This window comes from Anomalospiza imberbis, chromosome 1 (genome assembly GCF_031753505.1).
Source record: "Anomalospiza imberbis isolate Cuckoo-Finch-1a 21T00152 chromosome 1, ASM3175350v1, whole genome shotgun sequence".
Taxonomy (NCBI): domain Eukaryota; kingdom Metazoa; phylum Chordata; class Aves; order Passeriformes; family Viduidae; genus Anomalospiza; species Anomalospiza imberbis.
The window spans coordinates 1,901,454-1,926,867 of NC_089681.1; the positions used below are offsets into that span (position 1 = coordinate 1,901,454).

A 25,414-nucleotide genomic window follows, 5' to 3' on the forward strand; every position below is an offset into this window, starting at 1 on the left:
TCCTTTACTTGAGAAACTGTGTTTTCATCAGATGATAGTGTTCAGGAGGGAAGAAGTGAGCTCTTTACATTGCTTATCTCCCGTATCTCAGTGCTTATCTCCTATAGTGTTCACAAAAAGGCTGAGAGCTGAAGCATAGCCAGCCCAGGGCAACAATCCCATGCACTCTGCTGCAGGGAGATCCTGGCTCCCCAGACTTCTGCACTAACAGGAGCAAGCCGTCTGGGAGGCAGGAGATGGCTCCAAACTATTCTGTTGGTATGGATGACTTTGCCAAGGAGGGGAGGTTCCTGTCACACTGGGTGCTACTATTGATGGCACTGATGCAGATCTTGTGTGCTCCATCATGAGCAGTGGAGATGAGCTCACTCCTCTTCCTGGAGTGAGGAAGCCTCTTGCACACCCAGACTGATGTTGTTCTTTTCTGGTTGTTCTTTTCTGTTGTTTTTTTCTGTTGTTCTTTTCTCTGAATGGCCAAATAAGCTCATTTTTTTCCTCTTGAAATGTTGTTTGTAAACTTTTCTCTTATCTTCTGCTGCCTTCAATTTACTAATGACCTTTCTTGCAGCCTGAATGCAGTGCTCCTGGTATTGGGAGCAGTGTAAAGTGTCTTAAATTATACCCCTTGTCCTCCATCCATCTCAGTTTGGTTTTGCAGGGAGATCATGTGTTATTGCTTGGAGTTTGCTTTCAGAATTGAGGATGGTGATAAATAAATGCTGCTGGTGGCAACGGGAGAACGTGGACTGCTTTAACCAGTTCAATATGTGGGAAAGAAGGAAGGAGGGATTTTTAATTTAAGGTTTTTTTTCTTCACGTATGACTTGTATAGAGCCCTGTATCTTCTTCAACCTAGGTTTTCTAGGGTTATGGGCAAAGATGCTCCTGTCAGCTGATTTTCCTGCCTCACATCTGGAAATGCCAATTAGGGTCATTGCAATAAAGGCAGCTGCACTAATGCAAACTCTGCTATGTGTGCCTTCCTTTGCATGCTTCCTCTGCACCTGTAATTGTTTCCCTCTCCATGAAATAACTTTTGATTGGGCACCTACAGGTGTGTTGCTGTATTTTTCTTGGTAATCTCTGTCACTCCCCTAATTTTTACATGGCAGTTTAGCGGAAGGGCTGTTGAGATCCAGCTGTGTTGGCATTCATCAATTTTGCTCTGACTTGACTGCAAACAAGACCCTGTGTTTTGTTTGCAGTCAAGATGGTGAGAAATCCTTAAATTAGAAAAGCAAATTCATGCAGTGGATGATATAGATCTAATTTTTCGGTTAAAGTGACAAAAATCAGATCACTGTTTCACTGAAGGACACTTTTCTGTTAATTATGGTTCAAATTTCTTCAACAATGGGACAGTAATGTGGCAGATCCATTTGTTGGAGCACAACAAGTCTATGTTGGAAGCAAACTGTGGCATTTGCTGGTTGGGCACAGGATACTTGGGAAGCAAGAACTGCGTCTTCAGGCCTCTGGTTGTGGGACACCTGCTTCTCACAGGGATTTTTGGGATGCAGTATGTTGATATTCTGGTGCTTGTTGGAGTGTGTATATAAAAGTTATGGAATCACAGGATGGCTTGGGTTGGAAGGGACCTTAAAAATCATCTTGTTCCAACCCCCTGCTATGGTCAGGGACACCTTCCACTAGACCAGATTGCTTCAAGCCCTGTCCAGCCTGGCCTTGGACACTCCCAGGGTTGGGGCAGCCACAGCTTCTCTGGGCAGCCTGTGCCAGGGCCTTACCACCCTCCCAGGGAAGAATTTTTCCTTCCTAATATCTAATCTAAACCTGCTCTATTTAAGTTTGAAACCATTCCTCTTTGTCCTATCACTACACATCCCTCTCCAGCTCTCTTGTAGCCCCCCCCCCCCCCCCCTTCATGTACTGAAAGGCCACAATTTAGGTCACCCTGAAGCATTTGCTTCTCCAGGCTGAACAATCCAGATTCTCTCAGTGTTTCCTCACAGAGGAGGTGTTACATCCCTCTTTATGGCCCAGTTCAGAATTAGAGAATAATTTTGGTTGGAAAAGACCTTTAAAAACATCAAGTCCAACCCTTAACTTTTTACTGCCACATGGAAGTGACTGGAGAACTGGAGCATTAGTGGTTGACTCCATTACTTTTGGTTATACCCTCAAGACTGGCCTTGCTGTTGATGGGGACACCAGCCAGGATGTCACAAAAGAAATGGGTAAAACACGATCCTGAGAAGGAACATCTCCATCTGGTCTCCACACTCCATCTGCTGAAGGGCAGGTAGAAGGCCCCTCATTTTCCACAGATGTGCCTTTCAGCTCCTGACACTTCATCTGCCACTTGCTCTGTCTTCTTGCCCCCTCCACCACAGGAGAAACCATAAACCTGGTTGGTTTCCCATTTGTTTACTCACAGATAATCCACTCACTGGGTAATTGCTGCAAGTGTTGTGCTTTGGTCTATTTCTCCAGCCTGGTGTTTAATTATCTTTCTTTCCTTGATTCATAGAATCTCAGAATAATTTGGGTTGGAAGGGACCTTAAAGACCATTTTGTTCCAAACCCCTGCTATGGGCAGGGACACCCTCCACTATCCCAGGTGGTTCCAAGCCCCATCCAACCTGGCCTTGAACACTTCCAGGGATGGGGCAGCCACAGCTTCTCTGGGAAATCTGTGCCAGGGCTTCACCACTCTCACAGGGAGGAATTTCTTCCGAATAACTAATCTAAACCCACTCTTCTTTGATTTAATTCATTTCCTCTGTGACCTATCACTTCATGCCCTTGTGAAAAATCCCTCCCCACCCTTCCTGTAGGCTCCTTTTAGGTATTGGGAGGGGCTCTAAGGCTTCCTGGAGCCTTCTCTTCTCGAAAATAATCTGCCTCAACTGTCTCAGCCTGTTTTCATAGGAGAAGTGTCCCTACCTTTAATATTTCCCTTGATTTTCAGGCTGATAGTTATGATTTAGGATTTTTTTAATTAATTTTTCTTTTTTCTCTGATTTGCTTAAGCTTTCCATCAGTTTCAAGTTACACAAGCAGCTGAAAAGGCAGGAAAATGGGACCAGTAAAAGAGAATTTCAGCACAGGCCTCTGATGATTCTTGTATCACTGTCATTCTTTGTGATGATCATCACCATGTTGCTGGAAAAGGCTGAAAAAGTGGCATCTGTCACTCCACAGCAATGGGGCCATTTTGTTTAAACATAACAGAAAATAATGGGATGAGTGTCTGGAGGCAATGCCATGGGAACAAGTAGTAAAGACTTCTCTCTCAGCTCAAGAAGATCTCTTTCCTGGAGGGGAATGTCAAGAAATGCATCTCCTGTGACTTCTGCATCCCTTGTGACACAGCATCTCTCTTGACTTTTGGTAGCCTATTTGTGGAAGTATTCAGAGAACACATTCTCCTACATATTCTCCCATCTGTCTTTTTCCCAAACTCACTGGCCTTGGTGAATGCTTAAGAATAGATGTGCTTTCTGCGTTGTGTTGAGAAGGCAGTTAAGAATTTATTTTTTGACCTTTCTGTGTTTAGATGATAATATTTTTAGTATCTTCTATGATGTCTGCTTCTGAGTTTATTTGGACTCTCTTTTCCCATTTAAATGCAGAGGAGAATACTTGATCAGTGTCTTAATCCAAAGATATTTTGGGTTGTTCTGCCACCTGGGCCAGTCTGTGCAAGAACCCTTTTCATGGCTCTGAATTGGTTTTTTTTTTTTTTTCATTGTTCATAAAACTCTTTTTTGGGAATGGATGAACTGTGCTTGTAGCATTTACCAGTTCCCAAGAATGTGCAGTTGCTTGGCTGTACAGACCCTGAATAAACATGCAAAAAAAGGGAGCCCAAAATTATTATCCTACCTCCACAAAAGTGTGAAATGGGAAGGAAGGAATTGTTTCTCCATACAAACTTTTAAATTTTTTTTTTTATTGGCTTACCTACCTCATCAGTGTCTTTTTCTTCTGTTTGCCACTTACCTCGTGTTAAGCTTGCAGGCAGATGACTCTGGATGGTCTTTTCTTTTCTAAAGAATACAGGTGAGAACATCTCAAAGGATCTTAAGATTTTGAGATATGGAAAAAGCCTTTTATAAAATGACATCTGTTGGGGATGTGATGTATCCCTTGATTTCAGTGTAATTAGACCCTGCTCAGCTGTGTAACTTTTGACATGGATTGGCATCTGCTTCTCTGAAGGCTTAATGGTGCCTTTAATTATAAGTAGTCTAGGAATTGCCTGGAGAGCCACAGGCTTCATTTAGTTCAAGAATCTCTCTTTTGGATGGTGATCATTAATAATGAGCAAGCAGTGTCCTTACATGCAAATGTGGTGATGAATCCTCCCTGGGTTTGTCCTGATGATAAAGCATTAAGGCTTGGCTTTAGCATTTCATGTTGCAACTTAGTTATGACAACTTTGGCTGGTCTTGTTAGGTGCTTCCCTGTGCCTTTGGATCCTGGAGTTCTTGGCCTCTAAAATTTATGTGTGCTATATGTCAATTATTAAAAAAACTCACTTCTCTCTCGAGTATTTCCTGACTTCTTTTTTTTTCTTGAGGGAGATTTCCTGGCTGTTTTTTTTTTTTCTAGTATGTTGTAGGTAGCTGAGAGATTCTTCTCTAAACTGTTCCTTGTTGAAGATTTTTCTGCTGTGTTTGGTGCCAGTTGCCAAATCAAACTCACTCCTTCACTGTGTCTCCTTTCTTCTCCCCAGGATCTATGGGGCAAGAAGCATTTCAGGTCTTCATCTCTCAACATTTTGTGAGCTGCTCTTCTATTAAAAAGATTAAGAATCAAATTATACTGCACCACCAATTTTACCTTATAATTTTCATAGAATTCTACAGTGGTTTGGGTTGGAAGGGACCTAAGGATCACCTATTTCCAAAGCCCCTGCACCTTCCAGGTTGCTCCAAGGCCCATCCAACCTGGCCGTGGACACTTCCAGGGATGGAACAGCCATGGCTTCCCTGGGCAACCTGTGCCTGTGCCTCACCATTCTCTGGGTGATGAATTTTATGTTATAGTTATCTATAATAATTCTATATTTCCTTAAAATAATCTTGATATTATTCTGTCTTTTTTTCCTATGCATCCCGTTGCTCTGCTGAAAGGATTAGCTTTGGGCAAAGTTTCCTTTTGAGGTGCCGGAGGTGACATCCAGTTCCTTTCATTGGCTTCAGCTTCTGTTAGGACTGTGCCTGCTGCAACACTTCCTCTCCATCTTCGTTTCACTTTTATTGGGCCTGGTGTACATAATTCTAAGCCACGTTGAAGTAAAATTTCTGAATAAGAGAAAAAAATCAACTTGCGAGCTCAAGAAGGCAGTGAGTTGGAATTTTGGAGACCATGAGCTGCTGTGAGGGTCTTAAGGTGTCATCTCCCTTCTTTGCCCATCAGTTGATGTCCCCAATGATCACAGAATCACAGAATGGTTTGGGTTGGAAGGGACCTTAAAGGTCATCCAGATCTGAATCTCTGCCATGGGCAGGGACACCTCCCACCAGACCAGGTTGTTAATCCTGGTTTTGTTAATTTGTGTGGTCAGGCTCAGACAGTGACAACAGCAGTCCCAAAAGACTTGAAGAAGATCCTGGAGACCTGTGATTCCTCCCATGGTCAGTGGAGCACCTTTGGGGTGGTTCTGGTCCCTTGGCTGTAGAGCTGGATTCATAGAAACAACACTTCAGTTACGTGGGTGAACTTGGCTTTTCTCCCTTCCCTGTTCCCTAACACATTCAGGGAATTCAAATTGAATCCATGTTAGTGTTTACGATTTTCAGATGTGCTCAACTCAGCACTCGGGCTGCTGTTCCTACCCCTGCAAGCCTCTTCTTGCACATCCCAATCCTTTGAACGATTGGGAAATCTTTGTCAAAGTATTTAATTAGCTGTGTTACAGCCATGCTGCCCGGACTTGGCAATATTTGTGATTCTGCTTGTGTTTGCTTCCTCCTTAAGTCATGACTGGAAAAAAGACAGCTGTGATTCCCAGTCAAAACTCACTGGACCTGGGATCCCTCTGAGCTCATGCATCACCCAGGGAGCTGTTTTGAACTCTCATCTCTTGCTGTTCATGGTGTTTTTTCCACATTAGAGAAACTAAGGTGAAATTTTTCTACCACTGGAAGCCCTAAAATTGAAGCAGAGTCATTAACTGCATTCAAAGTTATGACTCAGAGCAGGTTGCCATCATTTTAAATCCTGTGTATTTAATTCCTTTGCAGAAAGCATCCCCATGGTATCATAATTACCAGCCCAGATCCTGCCTAGATGGTGCAACATCAACTGCTAAGGTCATCTTTCCACTTTAGGAAGAACATTGGGATTGTCCCTTGAAGGATCCTCCTTGTTTCTTCGGTGCCTTTTACTTTGATCTGGGAGCACTTTTTTTATCTGGCCTCCTGGCATCTTTGCAAGGAAGGGAGGTATTGAGAGAAAATAATTTACAGGGCTTGGTGGCATGGTGCCATTTTGTTACAGTGTAATCACGCTTGAAATATTCAATAGAACATCGTTCTGGAGTTAATGGGCAAGATTGTTGTTGGATTATATCCCATGTGATTTTTCTTTCTGTGTGTGGAGAGTTTTCTTGCTGCAAATGAGATAAATAAAGGATTATACCTACATTTTTAATAGCTGGTATCAGAAGTGAAGCACTTCCAATAAAGTGTTCCTATATTTTCTTCCCACATTAGACTGTTTTACAAGCTTATGTCCTTCTATTTTTTCACTCTCTTTAAATAATCTTAAAATCAGGTTAGAAATTGTTCTCCTTTGCCCAAACTCTGGATAAAACATCTCTTTACAAAAATAGCAGAATGATGTTACATTTTATTTGTTGTAGGAAGAAAAACAGTGAGTTGGAGGTGAACTGAAAGTTCCTTGAAAAGATGGGAATTGCTTTTTCTCTTTTCTTATGTTTTGTTTGTTTTCAGATCTGCCGCAGTGACCTGGTGATGCTGTGCAGGTGCTGCAGCTGCTGGAGGAACAACAGAGAGAGGGCTCTAAGAGCATCAGCAGAGTATTTCTGGGTGTCAGGAGGTTGCAGGATTCATCTCCCCATCAAAGCAGGGCTGAGAGAAATCGAGGCCCTTTAGAGAACCATTTCAGATGATTTTCAGTATCAGTCTGGAAAAATCAAAATGTCCTTCCATATGGGCGAGATAAAATAAAAGTAATTCAAGGCAGCTTGAATCTCTCTGTTTTTCTCAGAGACTTTCAGCAGATACTGGGATCTCAGGATGGTTTGGGTTGGGAGGGGCCTTCAAGACCATCCAGTTCCAACCCCCTGTCATGGGCAGGGTCAGGACCAGGTTACTCAAAGCCTTGCCCATCCTTTTCTGTTTTAAGAACTGGTGATCTTCATGGTTCTTTTTGAGATGTGTGTACAGCACCCACTGCCCTGTTACTCTTAAGATTTAGTATTGGCAGCAGTTTCTTCTTCAGTGTGTTGTTCTTTGTCCTATTTTCTAGGGAAGAAAGTATTCTTGACAGTCACAAAGGACACTGGAGTAGATAAAGTGTTATTGTATGGTAATTCTTGTACTCCAAAGTTACAAGGAACCTTTGATCAGTCCTCTGCATGATTATCTTAATATCATGAAGGCTGATAATGTAAATGGAGATTTCAAGCTTGACCTGATTCATAAATAGGATAAGTTAAAATGATGAACGTGATTGAGTTATTTGCTGCAGCTGCTTCCAGGGCTGGATTGATTTGAATTTCTGCTGACAAGGCATTGAGACCTCTGGGAAGGACATCCCTGAGTTTGTTAGCAGAGTGCTGGGGAAGGAGGAGTTTTGGGGATGTGGAGGGTGGGTTGGCTGGGCTCTGAAGCCTTGGGCTGATAGTGAAGTCTTTTGCAATAATTCAGTCTGGTTTTAGCAACTTAATATAATAATTTGAATTGAATGGTGTATTCCTGGTACTGCCACTGCAGTCACTGCATCTCAGTAATGGTTCTTGTTTTGCCTGGTATTGTGGGCTCCTGATTGTTTCTGGTGTGGAGTTTGGGCATTTAAACAAATTCTGACTTGTTGATCAGAGGTTCTCTTTGGGTTATTTGTATGTTCTGGTAAAAGCTTGTGATGGCAAAAGATTCTCTGTTCCTTGTTGAGATTTTGTCTCAGAAGCTGTGAAATCAGTGGAGTGAAGGGCCCAGGCCAGATGCAGCTTTGAAAATATCTCTTCTGCAGCATCTCAGTTGCTTATCTGAACATCAGTCTCAAATCAGTTTTTCTTCCTCTGTCTTAAAATTTCACCTGTGTATAACTTCCGTCAGAGTTTAAATTGGGTCTCAAACCTTTGACATTCAGAAATTTCTGGTTGTGGATCTGTCTATAGGGTTTTTTGCCTCCTGGCTCTTGATGAAGAAGGAGCATCTCAGTGGTGTCACTGTAGCACTTCCTGCTAAAGGCAAAAAATCATGGAGTTCAGCCTGGAGAAGAGAAAGCTCCAGGGAGAGCTTCGAGTCCCTTCCTGAGCCCATAGGAGCTCCAAGAGAGCTGGAAAGGGACTTGGGACAAGGCATAGAGTAACAGGGTGGGAGACAATGGCTTTAAACTGACAGAGGGCAGACTTAGATGGGATATTGGGAAGGAATTCTTCCCTGTGAGGGTGGTGAGGCCGTGGCACAGGTTGCCCAGAGAAGTTGTGGCTGCCCCAACTCTGGAAGTGTCCAAGTCCAGGCTGGATGGGGCTTGGAGCAACTTGAGACAGTGGAAGGTGTCCCTGCTCATGGCAGAGGGTGGAACTGGATGATCTTGATCCTCACCCTTCTCCATATCCTGGGTATGGGCAGGGAGCTGGCTGTGTGCTCTCCTGTGCTCTCACATCTCCCTTTGGGATGTGTTTGCTCTTTAGATATTCACCCCCATCCACATATCTTATCTACCAACTCTCCTTTACTTAACCTGCAAAGATTTAAGACACTTAATGGCTGGAGGCTTTGGCAACATGAATTGAAAGCCTTTTATAAATCAGTGTTTGGTGATCTTCACCTCACTGTGTAAAGGTAGAAAGCAGCTTTGTCTCCTCCTCCTGCTGCTTCAGGGCTCTGTCCTTGTGTTAAATCCTCCTTCTTACTGTGTTTCCTCTGTAAATCCTGCAGGTTGTAAGAGTCTCCTAAATCTTGCAGATTGCTGTGGAAAATATCTTCTGTGTTTACTTGTTTGTTAGTTTTAAGAGAGTCATTTGTATTTCACCAGCTTTACATAACTCTGTGTGTGTGTATATATATACACATAATACTTCATTCCTTGCACAAATCCCTATATATATTATACTTTTTTTTAATTCTAAAGAGCTGGGTAAACTTCCTCAACCTGTTGTGAAGTGATGCCTTATTTTTATGCGAGTCAAGATCTCAGTGCACAGTAGATGACCCCACAGAGGCACTGCAATACCTGTTCCCATTTCTGCACCTCATTTATACAGCACCTGAGATCATCTGATTGTCTTTAACTTCTCCCACATTCCAGCAAACCTGATGCTGGCAAATGCAGCAACTCAGCTGATATGCTCTGATTTGAAAAAAAAAAAAAAAAAAAGGCTTTTCCTGGTGCTTTATCTTTGGGAAGGGGATTTTAGTGCATCTGCATTTCTGCAGGCATCTGAATTACAGCCCCGTTTTTTATTTTGCTTTTTTTCTTTACATTTTTCCCCAGCACTGCTGCTTTTTATGGAACTTTTTAAAAACAAAAATAGTGATTTTTTTTTCCTTCTAAAAGATCAGTGTCTGATGCTGGAAAGGGCTTTTACAAATCCTGTACAGTGCTGCTGCTGGGAACAGCCTCCCATAGCAACCTTCAGCTTGAAAAATAAAATCACATCACCCCATATGACAGCTTTATTATTAGATTGGCATGGGAACCCTTTGGAAGGGGTCTAGATGGCAGCACAAAAGTTCCTCTGGATTCTGTATTTAGGAAGATTTCTAATTTATTTTAGATTCTGTGGGGGCTTTTTTCATTCTCAGTTGTACTTTTTTTTTTTTTTTTTTTTTTTTTTTTCCTGGTTTAAATTTTGTTTTTCTCAGGTAGAATAAATGTTAGAAAAGTGAGAGACACCATTCTTGGGAAGAGAGAAGATCTCTGCCATGGGGAATGACGCATGATCGTGGCTGTCACCAGAGCAATTTCACAGAAAAATAGAATCATAGAATAATTTGGGTTGGAAGGGACCTTAAAGATCAGCTCATTCCAACCCTCTGCCATGTGCAGGGACACCTTCCACTATCCCAGGTTGCTCCAAGCCCCATCCAACCTGACCTTGGACACTTCCAGGGTTGGGCAGCCACAGCTTCTCTGTGCAATCTGTGCCAGGGCCTCACCACCCTCCCAGAGAAGAATTTCTTCCCCAATATCTATTTTGGCCTAATATTTATTTCAAGTTTTCTACTTCTGCAGATGGACAAGATGGGAGTCCTTGCTGGAAAGCTGGCAGCAGTGGATTTGGGGTCGTGGTGCTTTTTTGGGATTTTTGTCTTTTGCAGTGAACACGTGTGCCCTTCCTTTTGTTCAGCTACTTTGTAGACTCATGTCACATCTCTGTGCTGGCTTTGCTTCCTCAAAACTTATGGTGAGAGGACTCAAAAAACCTGGAAAGCCAGGGGAAACTCCTGACAGTAGTTGGGAAACCAAATCAGGATATTTCAGATCCAGTCTGAGATAGGACTGATGATGGGAGGGTTTGTCTCCTGAGCTTTTCATTGAGCTTGGCATGTCTGATCTGATGGATTGGACAGACTCTTCCTCTCCACTAGAAATCCAGATTGGGTGGAGCTTGGAGCAACCTGGTTAAGTGAAAGGTGTCCTGCCCACGACAGGAGAGCTGGAACCAGATGATCTTTAAGGTCCCTTCCCACACAAACCCTTCTGTGTTTCTGTCATTCTCGGAAAAACAATTACAGAATAATTGGGCATGTGTGGCTCACTCTGAGCTGGAGGCTGCTGGGCCTTCTCTGGCTGCCAGGGTGAGAGCCATGAAATGCCTTGTGCTGTTGATGATACCAACTGGTAGGATCCCCGCTGATCATATTTCAGTGGTGCAGGGAAAGCCACATCCACACTTTTGAGCCACTGGGTCCATAGGAGGAGCAGCATCTCTCCTGCTTTCTGCTTGAGCTCCAGGTTTCTCATTCCAAGCTCTTCTGGGGAGGAAGAAAGCTCAGTGGTGGAGAGGGAGTGGTTTTCTGTGCTGGCTGAAAGCAAGGAGACAGCCAGACATAGACCCTGGGAAAGCTCTGGTGATACAGAAAAGGATTTGGGGTCCATGTGAGGAGTTGCCTCTCTTTATCTGTGATTCCTTCAAAAGCTTTTCAAGCTTTTCTAACAGGCTTTGTGAGTGTCTTCATCCTCCATTTAAATCCTACTCCTTTCCATCTCTTTGCACTTCATAGAGAAGCAAGAAGTGACTCATTACACAGCCTACGAGGAAGCCTTAATGAATAAATGCATTTAAGAAAAAGAAGAAAAGAAAAAAAAGAGTTCTGTCTGGGGCAGACTGGTGCTTTTGCTGTCTTGAACTGTGAAATAATAAGTTAGGCTGCTTCTTTTTACTTGCTTTTAATTAATTGAGTCACTTTTGTGCTGTTGTTGAGACTAATAGGACTTTGTTGGGACTAGAGCTGTGGGTTTGTAGGTTGCTTTTTTCTATTTTGGGGTTTATTTGGTCTTAATTTGCTTGAAACATCAAGAGCAAAATTTGCAAATCTCCCAAGCTTCTTTCTTTCCACTTTCCCTTCTCCTTCAAACCTTGTTGCTGGCAGCATCGCATGGGGAGAGGAGCAGTGAAGTGCCCTGTGGTGCTTTCTGCTCATCTTTGCCACTAATTGGGGAACAACAGTGTGTTTTGAGGCACCTGCAGTGTTCTGGAGGTTGGTGGGCTCCCCTTGCCTTGCAGAGGAGCTGTGCTTTCCTGCCAAGTCCCTGAAACAATTCTGTTTATTTACCTTTCTTCCTTTGCTGCTCCGATGGAAACAACCTTGGTGATGCTTTTTGCTTTTTCCCCAGCAGTAAAATCACCACACAGACCTGCAGTTTTAAAGCTAGAACTTGTGCATCCCCTTTCTTGCTTCTAAATGTTGTATTCAGGCTGGAATCTCTGCTCAGGACTCCTGAACAGAGCAGGACACAATGCACATATGTATTTATATATGTCCTACATTGCATGAATTAAAAATAAAGATTAAAAAAATTAAAATTAATGTAATTCATTCAATGCATGAGTTTTGGAGTACATGGGATCAATAGGGGCAATTGGCTGGGTCTGGTGGTTGTAACTGGGAATTGCACTTGTTTTTATTTAAAGGTGGTGAAAAAAGTCCTTGTCCATGCCAGAGGGGAAGGAACAAAATGATCTTTAAGGTCCTTTCCAACCTAAACGATTCTGTGAATCTACAATTCTGTGATTTTTCATTTTGATAACTCTTCTTGAATTCAAAAGCTCGTTAGGGCTCCTCTTCTCCATGAGCTCCAGGTATGGGCTGGTTTTTTCTATTGTTTAAATACAGCAAAGCAATGTTTTCAGAGGGAGGGAAGAGGGTGAGAAAGAAGTGTGGGTGCTCCTCAGAGATCGAGCCGATCCATTTTTGTCTTGTTATATATCATTTTAACTTAATGCTGTTATATTATTTCAACTGTGCTTGGTTTTCAGATTGGGTGCAGATATGAAGTTGCTATAACAACATGATGATTCATACATTGAGAGCAACAATCTGCCTGGATTTATTTTTCTATCATGATGACTTAGATGTTTTTGATGGGGATTTCTGTCTATTTTCAGATAGGCCACGCCGCTATCTCTCTGCAGTAATTTGTGTTGGATTACCTGGACTTGAGGTATTAACACCTGAGCTTGTGTAACAGACCCAGAGGTCTTAAAGCACTGCCCAAAGGTCAGGGCTGTGGTACAAGATTTGGGGTGGGATATGGAGGTACAGAGGTGTGGGGGGGTGGTCCAAAAAGCTTCAGCATGTCAGTTGTGCAAACACAGCACCTGGCACGTTGAAGCTGTGCTCAGGTGGTTTTCCATCTCACTTCTTGCAGTGATAGAGCTGCCAAACTGATGATTTCTGAGAGCCTCTTGATCCTGTTGTTTAGAAAGAGAAGCACAAGTTAAGATGTTCTGAATTTCTCCTACAAACATCTTGTCAATGTTTCTGTTGCCACCTAAAAGTCCTCTAGAATCACTGGGGAGTTCAGGGGTAGATCCAAAATTCATTAATGGAATCACGGAATGGTTTGGGTTGGGAGGGACCTTAAAGATCATCCAGTTCCACCCCCTGCTGTGGGCAGGGACACCTTCCACTAGCCCAGGTTGCTTCAAGTCCTGTCCAACCTGGCCTTGGACATTTCCAGGGATGGGGCAGCCACAGCTTCTCTGGACAACCTGTCTCTGGGGCCTCATCATCTGCATGGTAGAGAATTTCTTCCTAAATCTAATCCAAATCTTTCTGCTTTCAGCTTAAAGACATTTCCCCTTGTCCTGTCACTCCATCCCTTGTTCAAAGTCTCTCTCCAGATCTCTTGGAGCTCCTCCAGGACTGAAGGTCTAAGCTCTGTTTGGAGCCTTCTCTTCTGCTCTTCTCTGAACAGCACCGAATCTCTCATCCTGTCTTCATAGCAGAGATACTCCAGAAGATTTAGTTAATAAATCTCTTTCTTTTTAATTTTTTAATTGCAGTCTTCAATAACAGAAATTATTTATTTACGTCTTTTAATAGGAAAAAAAAAAAGAAATACCTAGAATTAGGGATGATTGATTTTTCTGTGAAAGATGGCAAATTATATAGAAATACCTACCTCTTGCCAATTTCACATTGCTTCTCCTTTGAAAGAGCAGTTGTGATGGGAAGTGTTTCAAGGTACTTCCAGACACTTTGTCAACTACTCAATTCTGAACCTTGAACAATGGAAATGAAAGCCTTGAGCTTCCAGAAGCCTCACACTGAGAGCTTTCTCCTTCTCTCTCTCCTCTCTCTTTTCTGTCCTAATGTTGGGAATTTACACAGAGAATCACAGAATCATGGAATAGTTTGGGTGAAAAGGGGCCTTAAAGATCATCTTATTCCGACCCTACTGCCATGAGCAGTGACACCTTCCACTATTCCAGGTTGCTCCAAGCCCCATCCAACCTGGCTCTGAAGACTTTTCGGGATGGGGAGTCCTCAGCCTCTCTGTGCAAACTGTGCCAGGGCCTCGCCTCACCACACTTACAGTAAAGGATTTCTTCTCAATATCTGATCTAAACCTGCCTGCCTTCATTTACTTCCTGCTTTATTTACATCTGTAAATGGAGTAATGTGCCCTGGCAACTTTCTTGGAATTTTGTTTTTTTCCAGTTTTAAAGACGAGCTTTTTAAAAAATTAATACTTTTTTTTTTTTTTTTTTTGCTAAAAAATACTGGGTTACTTGATTATTTTTTGGCATTTTTCCCATATGTAGAGCTCTAGCAGGGCTTGATGCCTTTTGGAAAAAGGCTTTTCCTCCTTGCACTGTCCTGTGCTGATCTGAAAACCATCCAGAGATGAAAACAGGCTTTTGTCCAGTCTGTCTATTGAGCTGGTGTCTCTTTATTTCCCCTGACAACAGGAATGAAGTTGATCCTGTAAAATGTCTGGGCTTTTTGTCCTGCCTAATTGTGTTAAACTTCATTTGCATCCTAAAGAGAGCGTCTGGGAGAGGATGTTGAAGTCTTATATACATTTTTAAACTCATAAATGCCATCAGTGAAGTCTAAAATGCCAGATAACTGACTCTGAAGGCCTTGCTGAAATGCACTGATGCCTTTATGAGTTGTCTTCCCCTGCACAGAGTCTCCAGATCCTACACGTGTTGCTGTCAGCTGTATTAGGGATAAGGAGGAATCATAACTGTGAAAACAGCCCTGGGGGCCGTAGATATCTGCACACCATCAAGTGAATTTTGCAGTTTTGTAGGGGATCACAATCTTTTTCCTATGGCAAGACTTTTGTTGTAGTGCAAGAAGCTGTTTTCAGACCTCTTTTCCTGTGTCAGAGGAGCCATCTCTTTTGGTGTTTCTGAGCATGTGCCCTGCCAACCCTCACTCCAGCTTTTCAGCAAGTAAATAATTGTGCACCACAATAAAAATCCAGTGAAAGTGGAGACAATGGAAAATATATTCCAGTCAATCACAACTTTTTCTAGAGGTGTGTTCCAAAAATTTAAAGCATGTGAAGAAGGCAAGTCAGCATGGTAGATGAGATACTGTGCATCACTAAGGGTTGTTGTGTTCATTTTGCTCCTGGGCGTGGTTTTTGTCCCTTGACCACATTGATCATCCTGACCTGATCCCACACAGCCTCTTCCATGCAGAAAGTTGTAGATTTCTCCTCCTGTGACCTCCTCTGCACATGGGATGAGGACTTTCATGTTTGGCTTGGTGGTTTCTTGGAGGAAACCTCTTTCTGTTCATCATGGCCCTGCAATTTTAGCCTCTGACTCTTGGTGCTGTTGCTTCTTCTCTTGCCTGTCTTTTCTTCTGAGCACGTGACAGAGCTTTGCCAGTCAGAATACCCATGGCCTGGGACAAAAGACTGTGTCTCACTCAGCTCTTTGCGTGCACGTGAGCATTTCTTTGATGGGTAGAAGATGATTCTCCCTCTGAGTCATGCAGTTGCTGTTCCCTTCTCTAAGAAATCTGGTGAAATCAGTAGAAGTAAGGGGAGGGAAGAAATGGAAAGTGTCTCTGCATTTCAAGAGTAAAAGCAACAGCTCCCCCAGGGTGGTTGTTTTGGCAGCAATCTGCATCTCAGTTTCAACCCCAAAATTGCCATCAAGGGCAGGCAGCTGTGTTTGCTCTCCCAAAATGTGTCTGAGAGGGTGTCAGTTTTCTAGCTGTGGTCCTCATGGTGTGATGAGCCATGAAGGAAATGTCAGCCACATGCATGAGGAAAAGAAAAATCAGTTGGGGTTTGCAGGAAGACCTTGGGAATGTCTTGTCTTGCTATATTGGTACCTTGCTGCTGAAGAGGGTTTTCACAGTGATTTCAGGGCTGTGAGTCAGGGCCTGTCCCAGTGTTCTCTCTGATAGAACTGCTCACCTAAGCTGGAGTTGCAGTGTAAGACCAGCTGTAGCTCAGATATCAGGGTTTTGCCCTGGTCTGGTAGTTCAGTGTTAGGTCTTGGCCCCAAATCTCTCTGTTGGTGTTACATTGAGGGTGGAGATGTTTCCTCAGGTGGTTCAGAAGGAGGGCCACTAATCTGATCACGGGACTGGAGCTGTGGAGACCGGCTGAGAGAGTTGGGGTTGTTCAGCCTGAAGACAAGAAGGCTCCAGGGAAAGCTGAGAGCCCCTTCCCATGCCTAAAGGGATTCCAAGAGAGCTGGAGAGGGAGTTTGGACAAGGGCATGGAGTGATATAACAAGAGGGAATGGCTTCAGACTGAAAAGATGGCATGTTTATATTAGATATGAAGAAGAAATTCTTCCCTGTGAGGGCTGGGGGCACTGGAACATGTTTCCCAAAAACACTGTGGATTTCTTATCACTGGAAGTATTCAAGGCCAGGTTGGACAGGGCTTGAGCAACCTGGTCTGGTGTCCCTGCCTATGGCAGGGGCTTGGGCCAAGATGTCCATTAAAGTCCCTTCCAACCCAAACCATTCTGTGATTCTGTGATTCTCAGATGCTTTTTCTCCTTAGGGATGCCCAGCCTCATGAGGTGTCATTGTGGTGTTGTCCCTGAACTTTGTGTTTGCTCCCACCTGTCTCCTCAGGTTTTTGCAGAGATTTAATGAGTTTTCTTCTGGTTTGTGTTTTTTACTTCTCTCATGTCAGTGGGATGGCACAGCCAGAACACTCATGAGCTCTTCGGCAATTTTTTCCTGAGAAAACCTAATGGTTGCTTTTTTCTTCTCCAGAATATCTGGAAACCACCATTCCCCTAGTTCTCTCATGGCCATTTATATTGGAGGAGGATTGTGATGGAGGAAGCTGCTCTAAAAGCAGCTTTGCTGTGTCTCAGGCAGGGGTTGGTCTGCTGGAACAGACATGGTGATGGGGCAGGAACCCTGGTAGCAGCTGGAAATGCAGTTTCCCATGAACCCCTTCAGCTTTCTGAGTCTGTTGATGTGACGCAGGGAAGTTTTTGCCTGGTGGATTTCAGGGAGTGAGGCGAGGGCGGGTGTACATTTTAATTTTAGTTCTGCATTATGGAAGATGCTTGCGAGCCCATCATACTGATTTCAAAACTCTTCAGGATTGTGCTTATTTTGCTGTAATAGTGCAGTGGGTTGGCTGGGGAATAAGCAAGCAAAGCAGGAATTTGTAGAACAGTAAAACCAACCACACAGACATGAGTCAGTCTGCACAGCCTCTCAGTAACCATCTGCATATATTCCTTGACCCTGTTCCTACCCCTAGGAAAAAGGTTCTGACCCTGAAGGATCTTTGCATCCTCTGTCTTTTGGGTGGGAGTTACTGGATTGGAAGGACTCCAGTTGTCCAGTTCAGCCGTCTTCCACTGGTCCCATCTGCTCATTCATCCTCCAGGAGAAGCGGGGTGGATGTCATGCCAGCAGGAACTGTCATTAGTTGTCTTCATGTCTAGTGCCTGGGCATGGCAGAGGGGAAGGCGTGGAGAATTCCCAAAAAGGAGCTGAGTAATGGAAGGTGATGGCTTCAGCTGGAGCAGAGGCATCTCCACAAATGGCTGCTCTTTCTCCTCTCTAATTTCCTTGCAGCTGAGCTTCGACAGCATTAAAACTTCAGGTGACCTCCATGTGAAAGCCTTTGGTTGCTCAAAAAGGGGGAGCTGGTTGCAATCCAGGGATGCCTAGAGGCTGGGAGGAGGCCTTTGGGCTGGGAGAAGGAATGTGAGATCAGCACGGACAGTATGTGCAGGACCGTGGGTATGGATGTGAGGTAGCTCAGCAGCATAGAGTCAGGAAGCCTGGATTCATATCTCCATATCAAAAATATAGTTACAACAGAGGTGTTCAGGGGAGTGTTTTTGTTGATTTGACTTGGTGCTGTCCTAGTTTCCACCCCAGAGGCTCTTTAGATTTTTGGAATATTGGGTACATCACAGTTGTGATGGAGTTTGGAGATATTCTTGGAGAACTCAGAAGAACCCAGCAAGGAAATTCCTCCAGACAGCAGGTGATTGTACATTGTACAAGTGAGATGCAATCTGTGCCTCCACCTCATGAGTTGAGCTGTTGCTATTTTTATTTTTTTTTAATAAATACTGTGTTTGTGCACTTGGATGACATTTCCCATTCAAAAATGGAGGGGAGGAAGGAATGTGTCACCCACACCCAAGGTGCCAGGCACATAACTCAGGAGAATTACTCATAAAGGCACAACCTCATTATCCAGCTATGAAGGATTTCTGCCACCAATTTCCTCAGTCTGGCCACAATCCTGAAATTAATCTCACCTAAACAGTCAGGAGCATTTCCTCTCTCAGCGCAGGCAGAAATCGTTTTCTCCCATGGTTGAATGTTTCAAACAAATGCGAAAATAGACAAAACCCCCCAAAAAGCCCAAAGTGTAATAATTAAGCTGGTGCATTTAGGGTGTTAGAAAAGGATGCTCCAATCCCAGTTCCAAACAGATGATGGAGTGCATGGCATAGGTGGAGCAGACTCAGGAAGATTCAAAGCACCAGCTGGGAAGTTGAGGTGGTTTCCTCCTTGCAAACATCTCAGGAGGAGGGATAGCTTTGTCTTTTGGGGATCAGATCTGGAATTTCAGTGTCCTTGTGGGCACTGGTACAATGAGCCGAGTTTTGGATCTTCTGAAGTTCCTGCTGCTGTATTTCTTTCTTCTGCTGGAGTCACCTGGGTTTTGGCTACTCTGGGCAATATCCTGCAGGAAACAAGGACAGTGAGCCTGTGATGGTTAAAATCCAGACCTAAAAAGCACCTCTTACAGGCTCCTCATCATACTCTTCCTATTTTTTTTCTGGAGCAGAAAAGAATAGCCTGTGAAGTCACAAATTCCTAGCTCTCTGAGCCTTTTTTTTTTTTTTTTTCCCCTAAAGAAACAGGGTGAAGGAAAGGGGCTCTGGGATGTCCAGGAGAAAAAGCATCCTTATAACCAGGGCAGTGATGGTGTGGCTCAACAAGGAACTGGAACCAGGATGTCCTGGGCCAAACAAGGGGACTAGCAGGCTACACATCACCATGTCCTGCCCACTCTTCCCAAGCAGCAAAACAAGAGGACAAGGACAAGACAAGAGGAAATGGTTTCAGTTTGCACCAGAGAGGTTTAGATTTGATATAAGGAAAAATTTCCTCACTGAAAGGTTTTTCAAGCATTGGAAGAGGCTACCCAGGGACATGGTTGAATTACCATTCCTGGAGGTATTTAAAGATGTGTGGATGTGCCACTTGGGGACATGGTTAGTGGTGGCCTTGGCAGTACTTAGTAGTTGGACTGATGGATCTGAAAGGTCTTTTCTAACCTAAATTATTCTGTAACTCTGGGAAGCTGAGAGCATTTCTTCTGTCAGATGCTGGCTATGACTGGGGGCTTAAAAAAGTTTGTGTTTTGCCTTTTATCTTGCCAAAGGATATGGAAGTGCTGCTGGGCATGTCCCAGGTGTGGGACACTGAAGGATGAGGTGGAGACCACAGCATACAAGAAGGGATGGAGTGGCAGGATTGTGCTGAGCTGCCCCGTGGTGATTTCCATAGGTTAAACAGGCAGATCATTGGGAATTACATCCTCCAGATGTAATAACTCCATAAGATCAATGTTTGCAAAGCCCCTCACACAGCTGGATCTAAATCTTGATTAAACCTCGAGGCTGGTTGTCCCCAGCCTGCTCAGTAACACACACTCACTAGCTGCACTACCTTTTGATGTTTCTCTCTCTGAGCAACAAGAAGCTGCTGCTCTGGGAGGGCAAAATCCTCTGTCACAGTGTGTAATTGGCTTGGTGTGTTTGCACAGAGGTCACCAAGGGCTGGGATTGCTGCTCTGCTCCTCTGGGCAGATATAAATCATTGCTGCAATTTTATCTCCGAATTTTTCTCTCTGGGGAAATTGCATGCATTTTTAATTTTTTTTTTTTTTTTAACTGAGCTTTCTGTAGAGAGCATGCATGTAGGAAGTATATGGCATTTGTATAGGAAGTATTTATAAATGCAAAAGGATTTTTAAAGTGTTCAGCCCACAGTGACCAGAGCTGAAGGCAGTGTGTGAAGAGCTTCCTCACTGGTGTTAATTGAGCAAAGCAAGTAGGAGTATTAATTAAAAGGCCTTCTGTGAGCTCTTGAGAGCTGCCTGGTGCTCATCTAATGCAGGACCTGCCCCTTGGGGTTCTACCAGTGCTTTTTCCTGGCAGCAAAATCAGCTGCTTTTGTAACCAGGAGGCGTTGTTTCTAGAATAAAAACTAAAATTGGAAATTCTTGGAAGGTAGGAGTGTGTGTACATGTTTGAAGGCAGGCCAGCAGGAGAGAGAAACAAGCAGCTGGTGAGAAATGCCAAGACCTTGATTCAGCAGGGTTCTCCCTCTTCTCTCAAATCTGACACACTGAAATACTTAACTGGATTTTGGCCAGTGTTTCTCCCACTGCAGGTTTGGGAACTTAAAAAGACTGGACACTTAAACACGTGATTCTCCTTTTCCATTAAAGGTTTCAGTTTGTTATTTATTATTTTTGCAGGTGTTCTGCAAACAGTTAGAACCCCCTACTTTTGTACTGCTGCTAGTTTGGAAATATTGAAACCTTCTAGGAATTTTAAAGATTCATATCAACTTTCTTTTGAAAGGGAGGTGCTGTTCCCCATGCTCAGCAGTGGTGTTTTGAGGAAACAACAGTTGTTTTTGTACCTGTTCCTGCAGCCCAGCTCAGAGGCTGCAGGATGTTCCTGGATATCAGAGCTCTTGGTGTGCTGATGGTTGCCATGTCCTTGACATGACATTGAAATAGATTTTTTTTTCCAGCACTTATCAGTTGTCTTGCTTTTTCTTCCAGATTAGAAGAAAGTCTTGTGTGCCCAGGAGAGAAGGACTTGGGAAGCAGCTGGTAAGAGCATCTCTTCAGGAGAGAGTCACCTGAATGTGGAATTACGGGTCTCAGGCAGATGCAAATAAAATTTTTCCCTTGAGAAACTTTTATTTTTTCCCTTGACTTTCATTTTATAGAAATTTCACTCCCTTTTGGACTGAGTTGCCAAAAGGGAGAGCTGGTTTATGGAAGTTTTTGCTGGTGAGGCTGGGGAGGGAGTGCTTTATCTTCATACATATGGAAAGTGACCTTATCCAAGAGCTGTCTCAGTGCTTTGGCCATATTTTCATGTTCTCCCTGTGTTCTCATTGTGCTGATCCTTTGCTGATTCCATGTCTTTGATCTCTTGAGTAAACCATGCACAGGAATAAAATAAATATGGAGAGTGCAGTGCTTTGAAACTTGGATGCTTAAGGATGCTGGGCAGAATTTGAATCATGGAATAGCCTGGGTTGGAAGCAACTTTTGAAGGTCATCAAATATAACTCCCCTTTAATGAGCAGGGACATCTCCAACTTCATCTGCTTGCTCAGAGCCTCATCCCACCTGACCCTGAATCTTTCCAGGGATGGGGCATGTGCCATCTCTGTGGGCAACATTTTTGTGTCTTACCAAAATCTTTTATCTTGCCTAAACCTCAACCCTCTTTCAGTTTGAAACCATTACCCTGAAACTGCAGACCCTACTAAAAAGTCCATCTCCAAGTTCCCTGAAATCACTGAGAACTGTATTGCTCTGTAGGTCTTCAGGTTTAACTTCATGTTCCTCATCTTAGAAACTCCTGCCAGGGTGGAAGAGCCTTGCTGGTCTCCTGGGCAGTGTGAAAAGCAAGCAGGGGAGTGCTGTTCTGTGTCACACTGGTGGGATGTTCATGTGTCCCTTGGATACTCAGTGGTCCCCTCCCAGGGAAATTGCTTTTTGCTCCAGCAGCAGATCCAGCCATGGCAGATCCATTTGTGGGCAGCACAGCCACAGCCATGTTCCACTGGCTTTTTCTAGGACTATTTTGTCCCTCCCACCTGGTTTACCTCCCTTGGGGGCATAGGGAGATTTATAGGACTCCTCCTTGGTGACCCTGGAGACAGAAACGGATTCATCCCCCACAAAGCTCATGTTGGGGAGGGAGCAGTGCTTTGTGTAATTTTCCTGTTACCTGTGGCAGCACTGGTGCTGAATCAGTGTGATGGGTGTCCCCTTTGATACAGGTGATGTTTTCCTAAATACCAGTGCTCATTGTCCCTGGATCTCCTCACAGCAGGATTAAGCAGAGAGCTTTAGTGGTGTTACTGCTGTGCTGAATAGTCCCCCAGCACCACGTCTGGCTGGAGAGAGAGAACACAAATTGTCCTCCCACAAGGGTCTGGACTGAAAACCAGAGGATTTGGCTTTCAGTACCAGCTAGTCATGCCTTAAAACAGATTTTGCCAAGGGCATATTTTCTCAGCTTTATGGCTTTCCCTTCCCATCTTTTACTTTCATGTGCAGTTTCTTCTGTGTGACAGAAAGGAGCAGGTACATGGAAATGTGGCCTGTGGGAGCAACCTGGGCCAATGGGTTAGAAAGCTGTAATTAGCCAGGTGATGGGGCAGATTGTTTCAGCAGTGAGGGGGGAAATAACTGTTGTGGCATCTCTGTGTCTGTGACCAGTCTTGCTCTTGCTGGACCTGGAGTCCCCTGGTGCAGGGCATTGGTGGTGGTGAAGTGAATTGTAAAGAACACCAAGTGTGATGAATGTGAAAGTCCTGTGGTGGTTTGGGAGCTGCACTGATGGTGCCAGCCAAGCTGGCGTCAGGATCTCTCTCCCCAGCTGTCATGGTGGTCCTTGGCTGTACTGACAACATTTTAGGCCCTGTCAATTTTTGACCTATCCAGTCTGATCACTGTCCCACTGTCGTCTTTGTGCTCTTGCACACTTGTTGATTGCCCTCACCCCATGTGTACCAAGGGTCTGTTGCTCTTCCTGTCTATCTCCTTCATGATGAGAAAAGTGGATGGAAACCCTTTGGGAAGAGTCAAACACTCTGAGCTGGGTGTGGAAAGCTCTTGAAAATCTCACTGTTTGTTAGCCACCTGTAGTGCTTTGGGAGCAAAGCTATAGAAGGACATCAGTGCAGCACAGTCCAAATCTCTCCCTGCTCAGATTTGTTCTTTTTCACCTCCTGATACCCTGGAAGTCCAGGCAGTGGAGTTCTTTTTAGCTTTTTCATGCTGTGTGCTGAGTGAGCACTGGTGAAGGCACTTTTGCTGGAAGGGCTGCACAGGGCACAAGCACAGGGTGCTCCCTGGCCCCAGCCCTTCATCCACATGACCAACTGTTTGCCAGAGGCTGCTGAGGTCTGGAGAGGCCACTTCTTGCTAAGTAGACCAGCAGGTTCCCCCTGAGGACTTTGTTCAACTGGCCTGACCTGTGCTTCAGCCATTCAGGTGATGCAAGTAAGAGGTTGACTGGGGCTAAGCTTGTGCCTGGATTTGTGTCCAGCATCAGCTTCACTGTTCAAACTTTTCATGTGTCACTGAGTGGTTTTCTGCCTTTGTCTCTGGCTGGTCATTGGTGTTTTCAGTTATAGGCACAGTAATTGGAAAAGTGGTGTTTTTATCAGTCATCAATGTACATCTGTGTGCACACAACTATCCATAAAATAAGCCTTTAAAACAAATGGAGATGAAACATCCATGTGTTGATGTCCTCATCGTGCCCAGGTCCTTGCTAGACCTCATTGCATTTTCTCCTTGTCCCCATCCTTCTGATCTTTTCAGGTGTCAGTGGTGAGCCTCACAAATGTTGCTTTTCATGAACTCTTCTATCATGTGCTGATTTTATCTTTAGGGGTGTGAAGGACCTGGGCGCTTTGTTTGTCCAAGGGCACATACAAGGGCTCAAAGCTGGTGATGGGACAAGAGGAAATGGCCTCTAGTGGTGCCAGGGGAGGTTTAGATGTGATATTAGGAATATTTCTTCACCAAAAGAGTGGTCAAGCATTGGAACAGGCTGCCCAAAAAAGTGGTGGAGGGATTTAACAGGTGTGCAGATGTGGCACTTGGGGACATGGCATAGTGGTGGCCTTTGCAGTCAATGCTTGGTTAGTGATGGAACTTGATGACGTTAAAGGTCTTTTCCAACCAAACAATTCCATGATTCTTTGTGGACTCCTGGTGGACTTGGCTTGCCATTGCCCCCCTTGCAGCGAGCTGCTCCGTGTGCTCACCACACACGTGATCCCTGGTTGTGGCACTGCTCTGTGAAATGTCACCGAGTGTGTGTGGAAAGGAAAAAGAGCCATTATGCAACACCCTTGTGTGGCTCTCCCAGCTGCCAGCATGTGATGTGAGCATTGTGGTGACCCAAAAACTCTTCTCTCTGGGTGGTGGGTTGAATTGATAACTACCCATGCCTGCCTTCATCGGGATGTCCTGGCATTCAGTGCACCCCTCCTCAGAGCAACGGGCAGTGTCATCAGGCTGCTGGCACATTTTGTGTTTTCTCAAACCAGTTTCTTGGCCAGCATTCCAGCGCTGGGGTGGTTTCTGGCCAGAATTCCTCCATGTGGTGGTCCCTGCTCAGTGAGCAGAGCTGGCTTCGCCTCCACAAAGCCTGCGGCTCCCGTCTTACTGCTTTTCCCCTGCATCTCAATCCTTGCATTCCTGCAAGAGAACAAGATAATCTCTGTGCTGTTTTTGTGGCAAACTCTCCTTAAAGTGACAGCCGTAGGCAAGGCTGTGTGGATATGATGTGCTGGGACTGCTGATTCCCTGGGCCGCCATCCTAATCTCCTTAGCACTGAGAGTTGCTGCTCTGAGCTCCCTCCGTTGTCTTCCTTGAGAAATGCCATCTCCAAGGAACCAGGGATCTGCACAAATTCCCTGGCCTTCCTTTAAAAAGTAGGAAGGTGTTCTCCCACTTGAGCAGCGTGCTTTTTTTTTTTGACAGAGCCGAGAATGCAAATAGAGGGAAGGTTTCCATTGTTCGATGCCAGCGCTGCTGTCTGGCTGTGGGAGGTGTCTGCTGTGCACCACATGGGAAGAGGGTTTCTTGTGATTTGGGAGTGCTCCTCAGATGGGGAAAACCTGGGTGTTAAGGAAGGATTTCTAATCAGAAAGCTGGAGTACCTCTCCTAGGAAGATAGAATGAAAGATTAGAGGCTGAGCTGCCTGTGAGAAGAGAAGGCTCCAGTGAGACCTCAGAGCTCCTTCCAGTGTCTAAAGGGGCTCCAGGAGAGTGGAGAGGGACTTTGGACAAGGGATGGAGTGACAGGACAAGAGGGAATGGCTTTAAACTGACAGAAGGGAGATTTAGATTAGAGATTAGGAAGAAATTCTTCCCTGTGAGGGTGGTGAGACCCTGGCACAGGTTGCCCAGAGAAGCTGTGGCTTCTCCATCCCTTAAAGTGTCCAAGGCCAGGTTGGATGGGGCTTGGAGCAACCTGGATAGTGGAAGCTG

General features: G+C 44.5%; 1 protein-coding gene across 10 annotated transcripts in view; it reads left to right on the top strand.

The window, feature by feature from the left end:
- TSNARE1 (t-SNARE domain containing 1) overlaps positions 1–25,414 on the top strand; it is a 451,241-nt gene that overhangs the window by 24,387 nt on the left and 401,440 nt on the right. For 6 of the 10 annotated variants that reach the window (XM_068176547.1, XM_068177290.1, XM_068176625.1 and 3 more), the window contains one exon: positions 20,944–20,994. The exons of 3 other annotated variants lie outside the window; for them this stretch is intronic. The gene's annotated coding sequence lies outside the window, so the exon portion shown is untranslated. Of the gene's footprint in view, positions 1–2,169; positions 2,372–20,943; positions 20,995–25,414 lie in introns of those variants that run through there. One more of the 10 variants, XM_068176860.1, reaches the window with a different exon arrangement.